Source organism: Chlorocebus sabaeus, chromosome 8, assembly GCF_047675955.1.
Source record: "Chlorocebus sabaeus isolate Y175 chromosome 8, mChlSab1.0.hap1, whole genome shotgun sequence".
In the NCBI taxonomy this organism is placed as follows: Eukaryota; Metazoa; Chordata; class Mammalia; order Primates; family Cercopithecidae; genus Chlorocebus; species Chlorocebus sabaeus.
The window spans coordinates 76,623,914-76,643,744 of NC_132911.1; the positions used below are offsets into that span (position 1 = coordinate 76,623,914).

Genomic DNA, 19,831 nt, shown 5'->3' on the forward strand with positions numbered 1-19,831 from the left:
GATAATAATAATGCCAATCTCCTATTACTGTAAATATTGAGTGATAAAATGGATGGAAAGCAATTAGCACTGCACTTTTGTTCATTCACTGTTAGAATTATCCCTTTCCCCCACCATCATAGAGTCCAGTCTCTGCCATTCAGAACTCTGTAAGGGATCATTTACGATCCTATGACCTTTGAAATGGGTCAGGACCTATTCTTCTCTCCTTTCTTCTTTTTTCTCTTTATTTTTATCTTTCACATTTCAGTGAAACTAGAGTGAGCACCCTAAAGTTTTCCCCTGTGGCTCTATGGAAACTCACAAAAGATTGGGAAACTACCACGAAGTGAAGGCTTTTCACTCTCTAATCCCAGGAGCTCTTTCCCCCTAGGACACCGACCACCGGACTTCATAAGTGTTGCTGATTCTTTGACCTCTCTCTAAAAATAACTACATGATGGTCTCTTCTTCACAGCTCAAGGTAAATCCCCTCTTGTAGAAGCTGGGTTCTTCTTCTAATTAGCATTTCTACTTGTGTAGTTTTCTTGTATAAGACAAACAAATATTTTTAAGCTGGCCATAAAGTTGGAACTGCCATCTAATTTCTGCCTCTGAAACAAAAATCGCACAAGCCGGCAGTGCACCCAAACCACTATGAAATCCAGTCTCAATCAAGTCAGACTCCTTTGTAACTGGAAAAAACTCAGAAGCCATTTAGTGCCATTTTCTCAATTTTATGGTTGAAGAAATTATATTGGAGAGGTTAGATGACCTGCTAAGCATGTAGTTATTCCAGAAGAGCCTGGAACCTTTCCTACTACATTGCATTGTTTTCCATCCTCAAATGGAAAAACTAAACACCCTTCTCACCTTTAGAGGATAGATGCCTGAAGGAATTGCTTCCAAGCATTTCAGACAATATTAAATCTATCACTCAACTTATGTAGATCACTGTGCCTTCCTTGAATTTTCTTTTTTTTTTTTTTTCTTTTTTCTTTTTTAAGACGGAGTCTCGCTCTGTCGCCCAGGCTGGAGTGCAGTGGCCAGATCTCAGCTCACTGCAAGCTCCGTCTCCCGGGTTTACACCATTCTCCTGCCTCAGCCTCCCGAGTAGCTGGGACTACAGGCGCCCACCACCTCGCCTGGCTAGTTTTTTTTATTTTTTTTAGTAGAGACGGGGTTTCACCATGTTAGCCAGGATGGTCTCGATCTCCTGACCTTGTGATCCGCCCGTCTCAGCCTCCCAAAGGCTGGGATTACAGGCTTGAACCACCGTGCCCGGCCCCTTGAATTTTCATTATTGGCTTCCAGGCATGTGCAGTGTGCTTAAATCATCACTTATAAAGCTCCTTCTTTCTACCTCCAGTGATGCCATGGGTTGATAATATGAATTGGTTTTTACAATTTTAGATACTTCTATGGTTAGCAAATCCATCGTGATAATAAAGGAAGCTAGAATTATTGGTAGTAGGTCCCTGACCTTGGAAACTGATGAACACATCTTCCCCAGCTTGATCTTTGCGGCATCTGAGAAGAACCCTGGGCTGCATAACTCCTGGGTCTGACCCAACATGCTCTACCACCCACAGCAACAGCACAGAAATATAACCAGCAGGATGTCTATTGATTTCACATCCACAAGTTATATTACTGATTACCTACTCCTCAACCTTCAGGCAGGCAAACATGTTTTAGGCTCTCATGAAGTCATTTATTTTCACGCTTCTTAATATTTCACATTTTCTTCCCTTGGTTTTAGACTTTTCTACCTCTGGCTGTGAGGTTTGCCTTTTGTATTATTTGCCCAACAGCCTCATTAACCTGGTCTCTTTTCTGCCTCTCACCCACATATTCTGCTGAATTACTCTCCCGGATAGGAGTATGCTCTTTCCTAAGGAGGGTTGTGCAGGAGTACGAGGGACTCTGTAACTTCATCTGAGTCTGGCTTCTCAGGCTTCATGATCACTGAGTAGAGCAGTCATTTAGAACCCATTCTGGTTGTTTCCTAAAGTCACCAAGGAGGCTTTGAAAAATGCAGGTGCCAGGCCCACCAGAGACCAGTGAAACACAATTTCAAGGGAGAGGGCATGACGTTGGTCTATTTGTTGAGTTCCCCAAGCTAATCTAACGGGCAGCCAGGGTTGAGAGCTACTCACCTGGAATTTTCTTGTAGTAGACAATAAAACTAAAAATAGAAATATGGAATGGAAACCCAAAAAGGTTAAACAGGTGGCACAATGTCAAGTAAAGGAGAACTGATAGCAGAGAAGGGGGAACAGGGTGCGTATCAGTATGTTGTGGATTTTTTTTTTTTTACTGTCTTTTCAGGAGTCGTTGGTCAAATGCATCATTGCATGATTCTAGCATTGTAGCCCAAGATGGTATGGTGGTGACCCTGATTTGTGATAAAGAGGCTTTTTGGCCTTGTTAGGCAAGAAACGAAGGAACAAAGTGGTGTGTGGTTTGTTTAGTGGGCAGTGACCATTACTGTGATTCCAGTTTATGCTTGCTGAAGTGAGCCTATTATTTTTATATTGGTCTTCCCATAAAACAGCAGCTTCTCTAATAATGGAAACGTGCCTGTGCCAGACACACAGCAGGAGCTAAATATGTGCTTGTAAAACAAATCAAGGAGGAATGAGTAAGCGAACAGCTGAATTATACCTATGGGCCAATCCTCTGTTTTGTTGATTTTTTTTTCTTTATTATGGTCATCAGTGATCTGATGTTAGGGCATATTGTGGAAGTGAAGCAGCCCAAATCCTGTCTTCTCAGAATGAAATCCTCTAGAAAGTTATGACTTAGTCATTTTTAAGAAAATGCTGCTTTCGGTGGATATCTGTAGTAATACTCAGTCCAGTGGTGCTGGAAACACTGATGCTGAGCAATATTGATTTTTTTAGAAACTTCATTAAAATTTTTATTTTTAAGCTTTACAAAATCAGATCATAATAGGAGACTACAAGAAAGTCTACGAAGTGACTCATGATAAAAAATATGTTAGGAAAAAGGGGTTTAATTATAGTTTATAAACTATTGATGTTACATTATGGTTAGTTTTAACATAGCCAATAGACTCTTCATGATTTTGATGAAAAACTTTATCTTCTAGACCTAAGATCTTTTAAGTTATGCTATTATCAGCTAATCAATTAATTCAATTTTATAATAAAAGTGTTACAGAACCAGTCTTAGGAAAATGGTATAAAAGTAAAAGAAGTTGGTCTTCAGTGCCCTCTCCAGCCATAATCTTGTAACTTACATGGTAAGTGTTCATACTATGCACATCTTTGTAGGTATTGGGAGAGGAGGTATGTGTGTAGGGGGCAGAGAACATGAGTAAAGGGATGATGAGAATTTTGAAAATGGAAGCAAAAGTGCAGATCAAGCAGTTGCTACCTTGTATAATTATGGCATTGATGAAACCGCCCCAAATTCCCTCTTTACAATCCACTAAAATGTTACTGGATGGAAAATCAAAGTACCATATATATGCTTTAATTTGGGAATGATTATTTTGGTGTTAATGGTTCCACGGTTGATAATAGACTTGTTCTCTACCTATAGATGCATTCGTATTTTCTAATCCCTAAAGTTCCATTTTACAAAGCACCTCACAATATATTTTTTCTGTCACTATCCAGGTGAGCTAAATCACATTCATATAATTAGTTCTTTACTGTCTATTCAAGGGAGAGATATGTATTGTGTGTTTGTATGTTAGGCAAAAGAAATGGGCCTTCTAGATGTTCTGACCTTTACCTTCTTTCCTTGCTTAGTTACTCTCATTACTAAGGCTTCCAGTCCTTTTACCCTTTGTTTTTATATCACGTTAAATTAAACACCAATGAAACTAGATAACTTTGGATCTCCTTAAGCCATCTGAAGGCCTTGAGTGTATGATGACCAAACACCAGAATTTGGGGACAGACTGTCTAGATTTGCATCTTGACAATGCTTCTTCCTAGCAGCATGAACTTGGGCAGGCTACTTAACTAAGACTCAGTTTCCTCATCTGTAAAATGAATACAGTCATATTACCTACCTCATAGGCTAGTCATGAGGATCAATAACATACTGTATATAAAATAACACATGTAAGTGCCTAGGATAAGTGAGGAGCTAAATGGTTGTTAAGTACTAACTGCAGTGCCAGGAATTTCATAGGAAGGCATAACAGCTACACATGTGTGCCTTCATAAGCCAGAAACACTTATTCAGTGAATTGTCAACTACTTATTAAACATGTCCTCTGAACATAGGACTGTGCTAAGCTCCACTCAGGATTTGAATTGAACCTTGAAGTTTCATTAAGTAGGATTTAGTTAAGTGGAGAGGAAGAATGATCGATGTTGTTCAGTATGGTAGGTGGCCTCTAGCTAAGTGTGGCTACTCAGCACTCAAAATGTGGCCCATCTGCATTGAACTATGCTGCCAGTGTAGAATACACAGCTGATTTTAGAAACTTAATGCAAAAGGAGAAAATGTAAAATATCTCATTAATAATTTTATATGGATTATATGTCAGACTGATATAGTTTTGGATATATTGTATTAAATGAAATATACTATTACAATTTATTTTACTTATTTCTTTTTATTTTTTAAAAAGATGACTGTTAGAAAATTTAAAATGGCATATGTGGCTTCTATTGAATTTCTAGTAGGCAGCACTGTTTTAGATGGCGCAGCTCATCCATCATTTAAAAGAACACAGAGGCGCAGGGAGTGAGCATGGTTTGTGGACTCACACAGCTCACAGTCTAGGAAAGGGACACAGTACCTTACATGACTGGGTTCGTAACTTGTGGGGTTTGAGCTCATCTGTATCATTTGCACTCAGTGGTTGGAGGCAGGATAGTAGCAACAGTGACTGTCACCCACCGAAAGCCCGCCTGCACAACAGAAGAATTTTCCTAACCAATTTAGAGAACTTAACAGCAAGTTTTGTTTGTCTTCTGCAAAATTGGATATCAAAATAGTAAAATCAGGGCAAAACTGCTCACTGCTCCTTCTGCAATCTTCAGAGCTTCTTTGTTCAGAGAAAAATTTCTTGCACTGGTTTGTGTAATATTTTGGCCAATGTAGTTGAGACATATTTTGTAGTACTTTGTTGAAATAATATCAGATGTGAAATAAGCCTGCGTATAGAGGACTTGAAACAAGAATTAAAAAGGCACACTTTAAAGCTTTTAGCCTTGTCAAGAAATAGTTATTTTGACTTTCAGATAGATAGCTTTTGAGCCTGCCAAGTAAAGGAAACGAAATTTAAACTATCTACCAGAGCTTTATTTTTCTTCTCATACATGCCAAATTTGAAGTGGCTGTTCTGCCTTCCAGTGAAGAGCATTCTGCTCTCATGGTGTTCCAGGTCTGCACAGTGGGTGCTTTCCATGCACTCTTTCCACACAAAGCCAAAACCATACAATATCTTGCACCTTCATTTTTGGAAATAGAGAAAGGAAGGATGGAAAGAAGGATGGAAAGAAGAAAGTGGCCATTATCGAACTTCTTGTATGTGCCAGGTCCTGTGCTAGACATCAGCATGTGTCACTGAGGAGGTATGGGATGGGCTAGAACTCCCTGGTAAGTAATTTAAGGTGTGAAACTAACAAATATCATCCCAGGACATCTGTGACAGTATGGCACACCCCAGACTCTGCATCAACCCCTAATCTAGACTGAAACCACATAGTGTTTACCTTAAGGGTTCTTTCTGCCCATGTTGTATGTCTGACTCATGGAGTGGCCTGAAATCTGCACATGCCATTAAGAGCACTCCATGGGGTGGAGTGTGGCCCAGTCACTCTGCTGAGGTGTGTTGGCTTGCCTTTTGATGAGGATGCAGAGCTCATATTTGTGGCCTACTCATCATTTCCTTCCAAGCTTGTATCACTTTTTATCATTGCTAGGTTTTCCTTCTGGAAAATTATCTTTAATTCATGAATTCATAATAGAAAGTATGGAGACACTTGAACACTTCCCATCCAGATCTGATTTTTGAAGACTACTGGACTTATACGTGAACAAGGGAAAATACATCAGATGGACCCATTTCTCTTTACTCTGAGCAAAGGCTTGTAGAGAAAAATTGTAAGGAAAACACCACCCCATACTCAAGGAAAATATGAACCCTTCAAAAATGTACAGAAAGGGAGTTTAAACTTTTCTAGAATGTTCCCAGCAATTTGAAATTGGTTTAAGTGGGACAAATCAAAGCAAATAACCTTTGCTTGTCAATAGGTTATAGTACTTTGCAATATCTGGGAAAAGAATGCCCCTTCATTAATTGAATTGAATATGCAGTGAATAAGTAATGATAACATTATGATCAGCAACCTAGATCTGTACATAAAATGCCATGTTCTTTGAAAGAGAGTTTTGTGCTGCATATGAACCAATTGCTTTCATACTCTGAAAACAACAATTCATACCAAAAACTTAATTACCCATGTGCACTGTAACTATGCCAACCACATTAAACCCGGATTTTTAAAAAGTTCACACCCCCCTTCTCTTTAGATAAATGCTAACGGGAAATAAAGTAGCATTTTTGTTTTGCTTTGCCCTGAATTGTGCTGCTGAGTGATATTAACTGGTTATTTACTAGATTTCTATCCTATACTATTTATCCCATCCTGACAATGCAGGCTGGGTCTTTACAATAAATGGGAAAGAAATAAGGGATGAAAATTCATTCAACTTGCAATGTAATGTGTGGCACCACATACTGGAGCCCCAAAGTATCACGACCATTTCTCCTGTAGCTTTAGGACAAGCTTTGCAAAATTGGAGCTGCCTTATTGGAAAGCCTACATGTTTGTCTGTGGAACATAAACATAGCCTCAGACTAGCATCTTATTTGAAGAAGTCTGGTTATAAAGTGGATGGCCATCACTTTAATTGTCAATTTAATACGCATCAAGTGTTTTCTTGGATATCAATTGTATTCTCTTACAATTTAATTTTGATTTGTTGAGAACAACTTTCCCTGTGCCAGGTAGTTACTGAATTGTTCATGTACTTTATCTCATTTAGTCCTTGCCGAAGCCTGTGAGCTTGTTTCTCTTGCTTTGCAAATAATGAAACTGATATTTAGAGAAACCGAATGACTTGACCAAACGAAATGAAAGTGAGGACTCAAGTCTGGGTCGGCTGACTCCAAGTCTGGTGTTAGGCACGTTGACTTTCCGTATTCTAAGAGTCTATGCTGAAGGATGGAGAAAAGAATGCCCCAGATTGTAGTAAAGAAAAGCAAACAGTGCCAGGGTTTCCTATACAATCATCTTTTCAGAAATTAGAAACATTATATTTGTGATCTCTATGGAATATAATTGAGCCACACCTCCATGATGCGGTCCATTTCCAGTGAGCACTTGGAAGAGCCCTAACCAATGCCACACCAGTGATGACCATCTCCACTATGCAATGATGCAAAATCCTAGGTCCTGTCTCCAGCCTAAGAACCCTGTACCATGGAGGCAGACATTCATCCCCAGGAGCTGGCATTTTATGGCCTGAGTACATATACTAGGTCTCTACTGCTTGTCATTTTACAGGCTCCTTATAGACCATATATTCTGTTGTTGGAATCCCCTGGTGTCAGCTGCTCCCGAACTCTTCACATGAGCAGCTATGAGATGGCAGTAGTGCATTTTATGCTCTCAAGTGCATCATTTTTTAAATATATCACAGCCTCAATCCTGCCTTAGCTAGGCATAGTAACAAATCTGCTGTCTTCCTGTGCTGCTAAAGGCAGACCCAGAGAAAGTATTATATATAGTTCACTTTTATTCACTTGGCTTAGCTCTTAGTGATATCAGAGCTACCGGGCTCCTATTTCAAAGTAACTTATGGGTGGCTGTGTTCTTCTGGAGCTTCAGAGGGGCACAGGACCACTCTAAATTCTGTTAGCTAAAGTGCCTGGTGACCTCACAATGGAATTGAATTATGTTCTGATGCTTTTTGCCAGTCTTTAAGTACTCATGAATTAAACCACACCTACTTTAGGATGAAACTTCAAATGGAAACATCAGTGATTCTCCTACCTTTGCCAATTTTAGATACTGATCCATCAGTATCTAAATTTCTTGATTAGTAAATGACAGATGGTATTGGTGACTCTTCCCAGCTGTGGTCATTAATATTTAACACATATTCTGTATAATACATTGCAGGTTACAGAATGGTATGTTAGGCCACCTGCCACTGAAATGGCAATTGATGATCTTTTTCTCTTCAGTTTTTCTTTAGTGTCGTCAGAAGAATATTTCACCTTCATTTTAAAACACGGATGAAAGATTCACCATGTTGAGTTAGAGAGTGTTTTGGGAGTGTGAATCAACTGTATTTTTACTATTATTTGATGTTTATTCAAGTTTAATAAATGTCAAGATACATATATACATATATGCTGATACGGGTTTATCAGAAATACTATATATACTTAAATATATAATATTTTCAAATATAATATAGAAATTTTATATATTAGTTCTGTTTGAATTATATTTTACTTTGTATATTTGTATTTTTACTTACAGATATTTAGTGCTTAACATTTTTTATTATGAGAAGTCTAGTTAAGAGACATATTTTCTTCTAAAGTTCTTATATCTTGTAGGTGAATATAGTGATTGTCCCTCAAAACTAAACTATTTCAAAGAACTGAAGGATTGGCTCATAAATCTTCCAGCATGTCTTTGGTTGCATGATGAAAGTTGGAAATATAATATTCAGACAAGGGTTATACTCCCCAAAAAAGTGATCGAAAAGCACTTCTGTATTTAGCCTTAAAAATGAAGGAAGTGCTGGCATATGGATGAACCTAGAGGACATTGTGTTGTGTGAAATAGGTCAGACACAAAAGGGCAAATATTGTGTGATTTCATTCCACTTATATGAGGTGTCTTGAGAAGACAAATTCATAGAGGCAAAACATAGAATGGCGGGTATCAAGGGCTGGGGGAAGTGGACATAGGGAGTTAGTGCTTAGTGAGTATGAGGTGTTTGGGATATTAGTTCTAGTAAAAATTCTGGAGTTAGTGGTGATGGTCACACAGCAGTGTGAATGTGCTTGATGCCACTGACTTGTACGGAGATGCAAAAATGAGAATACGTGTTTATGAGAAAGCATTTTTTTAGTACTGAAATCCTCTAAGGAAAGTTACAGTGATTCTATTTTCTTGGCCAAAGTTCCAAAATAAAAAGAGGTTAAGTAACCTCAAGATCACTCAGTAAATAAATGGAAGAGCTAAAAATGGAATGGAGGGTTTCCCGACTCTCTCTTGATGAACACGTGAGCATCCTTCTCTGCAGCAGTGAGGTTGGCAGCATGCATGAGGGATTGGCAGGCTGAAGAGAATCTTCCATGTCTTAAAATAGTTGCGGAGTTCTAAAAACTTATCATGGCAAAGCAAACTCTGTTACAAATGCTGACTCCTCATCCCAGCCCTAGCACTCTCTACTAAGGAAACTAAGGAAATGAAGGAAATAGATGGCCTTTGAATAGCCACATTTTCATATCCTGATGAATTCCTGCTATTTACTTAATTGTTTGGGTAATTTTTAGCATTGCTTTTCCTCTTTTTTTTTTTTTTAATAGCATCTGTCAAGTTTGCTAGAACATTTTTGGTGCCAAGGAAATTAATAGAAATTTTAAAATCAATCTCAACAAACATATTACTCTTCAATTTGCTTTAAAAGGCACATACATTAATTGAAGTTCTTTGGACACCTACTCAAAGTTATAAGTATAATAATTATATTTCCATGAAAAAATGAGAGCTCAGTACTATCAAGGATAAACACAGCTGGACATTCACTGAAGCAGTGAAAACAGATTTTATTCAGTAACCACTGACAGTCGGGGGCAGAAAGGAGCTCCATTCTGATTTGCGCAGAGGTGACTGGGCCTTCGAAAGGGAGGAGGGAGTGGAAAGTGGGAATGAGCCTGGGCTCAAGAGTCAGAGAAGAGAAAAATTACAAAGTTGGTCAGTGTAAATGCAATTAAGGCAGCTGTGCCCCCTAGCTGTCAATTATCTAAGTTAGGATTCTGTCCTTCCACCAGGACTGGGAAACAGAGGCTCTAGCCTTCCTAATAATTAACATTTCAAAAGAATGGCTTTCAGGTACTTGAGAAAGGCACTCTGAAGGTTTGATAGATACATACAGATCTCAGAGGGACAGAAGAAAGATTCACAATTCGAAGTCCTTTTCAGTAAATGCTCTGAAAAAGAGTGGTCAGGGGCCTATGGTCAGGTGTAGGCTAGAATGAACTGTAAATTCTTTTGACAGCCTTGAACTTTTGCAAACAAGAGCTCGAAAGGGGACTGGATCATCCCAGGATGCAGCCTTAGGTTACTAGACTTCTCTTAGTGCAGAGGTGTGAATGGAATGTTTGTGTCGAGAGTTTCTGCAGGTCTTGGTACCCTTGATGTTATGTCTTTATAGGAGAGAATATAGTGTCAGATGTTAGATGCAGAGATGACAGCAAAAAGTTTGATTTTAAGCTGTGCTTTAGGTCTTCTGTGTCACATTAGATATGAGAATCATGAGTGAGGTTTGACTTTTGATAAAAACTTTGTCTATGGTTGCCTGTGTTTGGAAGAAAGTATCAGTGGTTCACTGGCCTCAAGGGATTCTCCCAGCCTCCTGAGTAGCTGAAACTGCAGGCATGTACCACGCACGCCAAACTAATTTTTTATTTTTATTTTTTGTAGATACAGGGTCTGTGCTGCCTAGGCTGGTCGTGAACCCCTGGGCTCAAGCCATCCTCCTGCCTCAGCCTCCCTAAGTGCTGGGATTACAGGCGTGAGCCACCACACCTGGCCTTTTTTTTTTTTTTTTCCCAGAATATAAATTAATAGTTTGAGTAAAATATTAACAAATGTATGTTAATGAATGGGTGTTTGGTAATATATCCAGTTTTTACCTTGTTTTAGTTCACAAGCCAGAATTTCCCCCACTTAAGTAGGATATAAGATTTATTTGCCTGGCTGGAAAAATCTATATTGAATAATGCATATCAGAAAAAAAGACAGAAATTATAATTCAGAATGACACCCTGTCTAAATAGTTTTATAAACAGATAGAAAACTATATTATTCACCAGACGAAATAGTAATACCAGAGGATTAATAGACAATATCTATAAAATAGGCACTACTTTGTAAGAAATATGTTTGCTACTGAATTAATCTGACATTGTCCTTCCTGTGAAATTTTACATTGTGCAAGTTTTATTTGTTTTTTTCTTGGATTGCATACTTTTCTCATCTTTACAGATATGTGCATAATACAAAACCATGCCTTCTGTGTTTTTCTATTAAAGATATTTTTATTGTCTTCTTTTAAAATAGGATGTTTTCATTATATCTAATAGCTTAAGAAAATACTTTTTCTATTATTCCTCTGTATTTTACAGAATGGAATAAATTGTGCTTTTTTGACATCTTCTCACTCATAGTTTTCAGAACTTTTTCACTTTAGATATGTGGATATGGGTTTCTGTTTTCAAGTTATACATCACTGAGTCTGTCTTTTCACTTGGTCTAAATGTCTCTGTGACAGATACTAGAACACCTCCTATTCACTTAAAGGATTCAATATCATTCAATTTGCAAGGGTGAGGTTGGAAAATGAGTCATGGGCTCTTTGAGTTTCCCACTGAGTATTCGAGGATATAAAAATGGTAACAATAGTCACTGGAGACTACTAGAGTAGGGAGGAAGGGAGGAAGAGTTGAAAAACTATTAGGTACTATGCTCACTACCTGGGTGATGAGATCAACTGTACCCCAAACTTCAGTATCATGCAATATACTCATGTTACAAACCTGCATGTGTACCCCCTGAATCTAAAATAAAATGAAAACTAATTTTTAAAAAAAGGTGATTTCCACTAATCATCAATGAGAATAGATACTTTCATGATGGGAAGTGTGGGGTCCAAAGTGTTGAGCAGTATATTTTGAGAAATATCCCAGGCCTCTGTCATAGACTAGCTCCCTTTAGAACTCCAGAGAACCCCTAAAAATCATGATCTTTTTCTCTTTGTGGAGATTCTGAACAGTCCTAAACATGACATGATGAAGTGATTAACAGGAGAACCACCTGGAATGACTCCAACAGGTGCAGCCATTAAACTGCAACCAAAAGGATGACTTTTGCATCTCACTAAACAGATGGTTCTCCTGTGAGTGACAGGTCTGTTCTTAATTAGCTGGTAATAAGAATGCAGTGAACTTGAAAGACCTACCAAAGGGGGCAACAGGGAGGAGTGATCCAGCGTTCCAACTCATTTCATGTCACTATGGATCATAAAGGAATAAAGCACCATTAAAAGGAAAGACAATTATACGGAGAAGCCTGTAAACTAGTCACTTACATAGTTAATTATTTAAATGAAATATGTGTTTGTGGGGAAAAAATAGTTAAGTAACACCCTGTAGCTATTTTATAGGCCTTGCCTAGAAGCTTCTATATATAGCTTGGGTTTGTTTTTACATGTCCATTCAACTAATGATTCCAGATTTCTTAACTACCTTAGACATTCTTCTAAATTTCCAGCCTGGGACTTTCAATCGCTAGATGCCTCAACCTCATCTTCTATCTTCCACTTAGTTGCCACTTTTTTCTAATAGTTCTGCCCCTGCTCACCAGCTCTTACAACGAAAAGAGACAAGAAATGACATTAGAAGAGCTCTGGCTTTGAGTGAGACACTTTCAGTACATTTCATCATTTAATGTTTCCAACAATCTCTGTATCACTGATGAAGAAACTAAGATTCAGAGAGGTTAATAACTTGCTCAAGATTGTGTTCACAGCACTTATCAGAGCTAAGGGTCACCACCAGGTCTCTCTGATACCACCTGTACTATTCTCACTCTGCATTCAGCATCCCAATATCTTGTCACTGACTTAGTCACCCACTGATGAGAGAGTGTGTCTAGTATCTACAAGAGTCTGCTTGGAAAAGAGCAGTTTTAGGATTTATAAGGAATATGTGTGCATATTTTTAAAAGGACAATCAACATTTATCATGCTTTCTAAAGTATTAACCTTGCTTTCAATATCTGTAAGCTCTGGTGAAGATTTAGAAATAAATACAAGGAGATAGATGTTGATGGAGGTCCCCCTCCCTAGTGAAAATGACTTTTAATCTCCACATAGAGACTTGTATTTACTATATGGCAGCCAAGATCTATTTAATAGACGAATACATTTGGAAACCTCCAGATAGCATTGGAGCATTGGAAAATGAATTGTCAAAATTGACATTCATTTTCCAAACCCTAGAATTACCATGTCGCGAGGCTGTGGGTTGCATTGGAAAAAATGTCTTTTCCTGTGCTCTGCAGCATTCATTGAGAAAACTTCAGTGAAGAGATTATAGGGAATGAGGAAAAGACTAAGCGTAGCCTAATACTTTTCTTTCAATATAAACATGTTTAGAGTGTGTGCATAAGGCATAGTCATATGTCATATTTCATTTTCTACAAGCCTTATAGAAATAATTATATTAATATCCAATTTGACCTATAGTTGATTAAAGTCATTATTTCTGCTAGTAAATAATTTTCAGTGAGGGCCTAGGGAGGCTATTTGGGCAAAGGAATAATAAACAATTTTCTCTTGGGAATTCTTTCAAAAGTTGCATTTCAATTAAGATGGTGTTGGATAACAAAAGCAGTTGAAGTGGAATTATGAATTTGAAGTACTTACCATCCAACACTAAAACAACTCATTAAACCCCTACTGTTAAAGATTACTTAACATTAGCATCCACGGAGACTTTTTGCCCACCAAAGTCAATGAAGGCAGTGCTGAGCCACACAAACCAGTGATAAAAGGCTCAGCAGTGACTTGGCTAGAGGCCCAGATGTGGTTCATCCACTATAAATTTTACTAGATAATCATAGTCAATTCCAAGTGCTTTTTGAAAAATGCTTCTATTTTTTTTGTCTTTGGGCACCAGATCTGCATCCAGTCTATCCAATAACCTTACACTATTAGGGAGAAATGTAACATCAATTTGTTGTATCATTTCATGATATAATAACACTGGAAATGAGCATATCAGAAATTAACCCCTAATTTAGTATATGTCACTATATACTCAATCTCTTTATTTGGATATTTAATAGACATCTCAAAGATGAACCCTTGAGTCCATCCCTCTCCCATATCACAAGGGCATGATCCCATTTGCCCCATCCTGGTAAATGATAGTACCCAGTGGTTTGAGTCAGAAAAATAATGTCTTCTTGATTCTTCTTTCTATCTGATTCCCTATGTCAACTTCTAAAGTCTATACATTTCACCTCCATAATCTATTTGACCACTTCTCAATACCTTCCCACCACTAGTCCAATGCCCAAGCTTCATTAGTCCATGCATTGCCCTTGGACAAATTTTTTAAAGGCATCTCTTTCTCAAAGCAAAACCAACTGCTAGAATATTGGTATAATATACTCTTTCTCTAAGGAAAACATATCAATGCCCATCTGCTGGAAAGCAATTGTAATAAATATACAAATCCATAATGATCATGCTTATGCCACAAATGGTGCCTCTGGGATTGTGTCATGCAAAGCCCACAGAATTGTATATGGCAGCCCTGAGTGAGGCCACCCATCGTCTGATGTCTAGACTACTGCAACAGCTATCTACCTGACCAATATCCTCTCTTGCCCTCCTGCCACAGTCAGTGTTTTCCCATGCGGCATCTAGAATGGTCTTTTGAAAATTGCATATCAAATTTTGTCCTTCTCCTGTTAAAAGCCTTCCAATGGCTTCAGTTTATGCTCAAATAGAAAGTAAAATCCAAACTCCTTTCCATGGTCTATAAATCTCACTACGATCTGGCCTCAGCCTATCTCTCCAGTCTTCCCTCCAAGCTCTCAGGCTGACATTTAATCAGGATGCATTGATAGGGCTTAATGACCGGTACCCTTTCTGACTGACTGGTGCCCTGCCATGCTAGACATTAATATGTTTAGTATGTACTTTGACTCTGCTCATTTGGCTCTACTCATATGGATTTTGCGGCTCCTGGACATAGCAGGCTTATTTTAATCTGTGTTACTTTCCTAGGGCTGCCCTCACAAATTACCACAAACTGAGTGGCTCAAAATAACAGGAATTTATTCTCCAACAGTTGTGGAGACTAGAAATCTGCACTCAAGGGGTCAGCAGTGTTGATGCCTTCTAGAGGCAGTGAGTGGGAACCCGTTGCCTGCCTCTCTCCTAGTTTCTGGTGGTTGCCAGCAATCCTTGGTGTTCCTTGGCTTTTGGCTGCATACCTCCAATCTCTGCCTCTGTCTTCACACGACCTTGTCCCCTTCTCTCTGTGTCTGTATCCCCTTCCCTTCTTTTATAAGAAGAGACTTGTCATTAGATTTAGGGACTAATCAATTCAGGATGACCTTGTTCCCAAATTCATAATTTAATTTCATCCATAAAGATTCTTATTCCATTAAGGTCATATTCTGAGGTTCTACATGAACATATCTCTTGGAAGATCACTGTTAAATCCACTATACTTTGTAGCAACTTTTCATGTAAAATTTCTTCCCTGAATATTTTTCACCTGGCAGGACTGGCATTGTTCCTTTACTTTATCCCAAGTTCTTCTCAAGGAATAGTTCCTCAGAGAGGCTTTTCCTGAGTGCTGTATCTAAAATAGCTTTCCCTTCTCCCCATCACTCTTGATTCTTTTATTCAGATTTTGTTTTTATTTTTTTTCATGACACTTTGATATCACCTGCCATGTCATTGGGTATTATTTATGTTTTGTTTATTGATTCTCCTCCTGACTATAAGCTCCATGAGGTCAGGAACTTTGTCTGCATCTCATTATTACCTAATGAGGAATCAGCAAACCATGTCCCACTGACCAAACCTGACCTGCCACTGTTTCTATGAAGTTTGATTGGAGTACAGCCAAGCCCATATGTTTACATATCATCTATGGCTGCTTCCGTGCTGTAACAACAAAATTGAATCATCATGACAGAGACCATATAGCCCACAAAGCCTAAAATACATGCTAGCTGGCACTTTACAGAAAGCTACACGTTGATGGCATATGTGTCTGGGTTATGTTATATACTTGTTGAATATTTATTGTAAAGAGTTATTTCTAAGCAGAGAAATTTAATTTGGCTTTAGGGTTGACACTGAAGAGAAAGATATCTGGGTTCTTTTTTTTCTGTTTCTAATTTAGAGCGATTCATAAATGCTAATTTCAGTGGTTAAAAGAGGAAGAGGAAATTCTGTTAAGACAAGATTAGAGAATGCACTTTTTAGATCACAAATTGCTTTAAAGAGTATGCCATCTTGTTTAATTTTCATAATGATCCAATTCGGTCAATATTATGCTTTCTGTTTCACAGAAAGATAAAATGAGGTCACCCAACTAGTAAGGGGCAAAGCCAGGACTCCACTGGGCTCTGACTTCAGATTTCAGGGTCTTCTTTTTGCTTCTGTTCCACAGCACATATCATCTTCCAAAGAGAGTAAACATAGATACCTCACTGGGGCCATTTCATACATCCAACATTTTCTATGAATAAGTTTAAATCATGAAGTATATCTCAGGCTTCTCAGATTATAAGCATTATCTTACATTTTAGCATAAGATGTAAAGATGAAAGGGTGACAGCTATTTCAGAGCATAAACAATGCCATAATTTTTGTACCCCCACAATCTCTAGAAGAGTGCAACATAATGCCCAAGGGAGATAACCAATACTTAGTAAATGTAATTGTATTCTAATACCCAATACAATATAAAAAGAAGTGCTATCTAAAGGCCTGAGAAACTTAAAATATGTTCTTGAAATCTCAAATGGCCATCTAAACAATAAAATGATAGGTACTTGGGTTTTCTTTAAAAATTTAGATTCTTTGTATCATTTACTGCTTTTTCAGATTCTTCAAGTATTTGCTTTACTAAGGAAGTGTGAAGTAAAAAGGCGGTGAACATGAACATGGGTATTTTAAAAAGCAATTAGTGAACCTGAGAAAAATCTCCTAGAACATGGGAAAGAAAGACAAAGCAGGAAAACTGTGAGAAAAAGATAAAAGATAACTGCTGACGAGGTTACAGGGAAAAGGGAATGCTTATACATTGTGAGCGAAATGTAAATTAGTTCAGTCACTGTGGAAAGCAGTTTGGCAATTTCTCAAAGAACTTAGAACTACCGTTTGACTGAGCAATCCCATTGTTGAGTATATAACCAAAGGAACATGAATCATTCTGCCATAAAGACACTTGCACATGTATGTTCATCACAGCACTACTCATGATAGACAAGACATGGAATCAGTGTAAATGCCCATCAATTATAGAATGGATAAAGAAAACGTGGTACATATACATCAAAGAATACTACACAGCTTTAAAAAAGCATGAGATCATGTCCTTTGCAGCGGCATGGATGGAGCTGGAGTCCATTATCCTAAGCAAACTAACATAGAAATGGAAAACCAAATACCGAATATTCTCACTTATAAGTGGGAGCTAAACATTGAGAACATATGGACACAAAGAAGAGAACAATAGACATGAGGACCTACTTGAGGGTGGGGGATGGGAGGAGGATGAAGGTTGAAAAACTGCCCATTGGGTACTATGGTTATTACCCGGGAGATCAAATATCCTGTACACCAAAGCCCTATAACCTGCAATTTACCTATATAACAAACCCTGAACCTAAAATAACAGTTAAAAATAAATACATGAATAAATAAATAAAAGATCTGGAGGACAGAGCAAAGGATTCAATGTCTATATGGTAAGAGTTTTAGGGAATGACAGGATTAGTGAATGAAGAAGAGACATATGGGTATCTACTACTTTCTAAAGTAAATAGAACAGCTATAAACCAATAGATCTAATAGGTTCCCCAGAAAGGAAAGTTAATCAAACAGCAACCAACAAATAGAGTTTTGACCATGATACATTAGGAATTCTGCTGGTATTTGTAAGATTATATAAGGAGTAAAGAAGTGTTCATAATAATGGTTAAGACTTTGAATAGAAGAGTGGAAATTTCATCAGTCACATTATTCTAAAAGATGGCATGGATATATCTACCTGAGATTCAGTCCTTTCTTGCTTTTTATTTATTCATCTACTACGTGTGGTTGCTGGGCAGTCAGTGCTAGATGCTTGTTCTACACAGCAGAATATGGCATGTTCCTTGTCCTCGGGAAGTGCATAGTCAGATGAGAGACAATTTCAATAGATGTGGTCCTCAGAAAGATCAAGAAAGGTTTCTTAGTGGAAGAGACTTTCGAGCCACTCAGGAAGGAAGGGACATTACGGGCAGAAAAACCAGTGCATGCCAAAGCACAGAGGCAAAAGAATCCTACTTTAATTCTCAGAGTCCTAGGCTTTTCTCCACTTCTTCACCCTCATACTTTCAGTTTTGCAGCACTGGAACTTTCAGACCAACTATTTCTTAGGAAAATTGACATCTTCCTTCATTGTTTCAATGATATTTTCCAAATGAAGAAGGGTACAAATTAAGGCAAAAGATTAAAAAGGATAAAGAAAGGAGAGGACAAGTGTCTTAAAGACAAAGCAACTTGCACCTCTGAGAGTGAGCTATCCTCAGAAGTAAGATATTTAATATGAAATATTTTGCATGTCTATTTCATTCAGAAAGCCCCAAGTCAGAAACCTGTTTACTCTATGGCTTATGCAATGCTGAATTGGCTGTCAACATTCAAGTCATAAATAATAATAATAATGGCACACAAAAGCCAGGAAATGCAAATGCAAAGACTTTCATTGTAATGTTAACATTCATCCAAATTGTACGTGTATAATATCTCTCAATATCTGGATAAACTTTCCAGGGCTGTTTTGTTATATGAAAAATGTATAATATAGTCAAGTTATGATTATAATGAGAATCTTAGATTTTCACAATTTGGTCCTTTTCTAAGCCTTATGGTTTAAAGCCTTCACGTTATATTCACAGGAAGTTTCACATTAAGGAATAGAAGCAGACTGTCTTTTGCATTTGTAGATAACACTTTTCTCCCTATATAGATATAATAGCACATGCACCGTGGAACCCAGTTTTTTTCAGTAGAGGTCACAGAGTTTCTCAATGACCATCTCATCAGATCCAGCTTAGGACCAGCAGCTCACTTTCTCATTATCGGGCTACCAGCAAGGAAGCATTGTGTTGCCTGAGACAGAAAGCTGATGGTTCATTTCCATAAACACACATGTGGGATGGAAGTCCCAGCCTCTAACTTATCACTGGCCACAGGCTCTATTTTGTTAGGGTTGAAACCCACTCAATATACCTTCAAATTCACTTAACTAAATTGCTTTTAATTCAATTTAATAAATATTAATTGACCTCCTCGGATATTTCTGTGTTTAAAACATTTGCTAGGCACAGTGCAAACTACACAGATTGAAGCACAGTTACTACTCCACAAACCCATAGAATTACAATCTGTAGGAATAGTGGTCAATTGCACAGGGATTTAGCAAGATAATATACAACTAAAGAAGTATAAAGTACTTTGAGAGTTTGTAGGGAGAAATTACAGGAAAAGATCTGAAGCAAATTCTTAGAAAAGAAATCACTAAAGATAACATTTTAAAGATGGACGAGATTTTTTAAATCAAAATTTATTCAGTTAATAACATATTAATCTTGAGTAAATGTAGCCCTAGTTACACAAAAATATACTTTGAGTTTCTAATATCTCCAATTTCAAGATTACTCTTGTAAAACTCTTACTACATTCACGTTATGGAGAAGTTGTTAAACAGCAACAATTGAAATATCATCTTGAAACTAGTAAAGGAAGGAAA

General features: G+C 37.7%; 1 protein-coding gene across 1 annotated transcript in view; it reads left to right on the top strand.

Annotated features, from left to right (window-relative positions):
- Positions 1–19,831, top strand: part of KCNB2 (potassium voltage-gated channel subfamily B member 2) — a 408,762-nt gene that overhangs the window by 108,175 nt on the left and 280,756 nt on the right. The window lies entirely within an intron of this gene.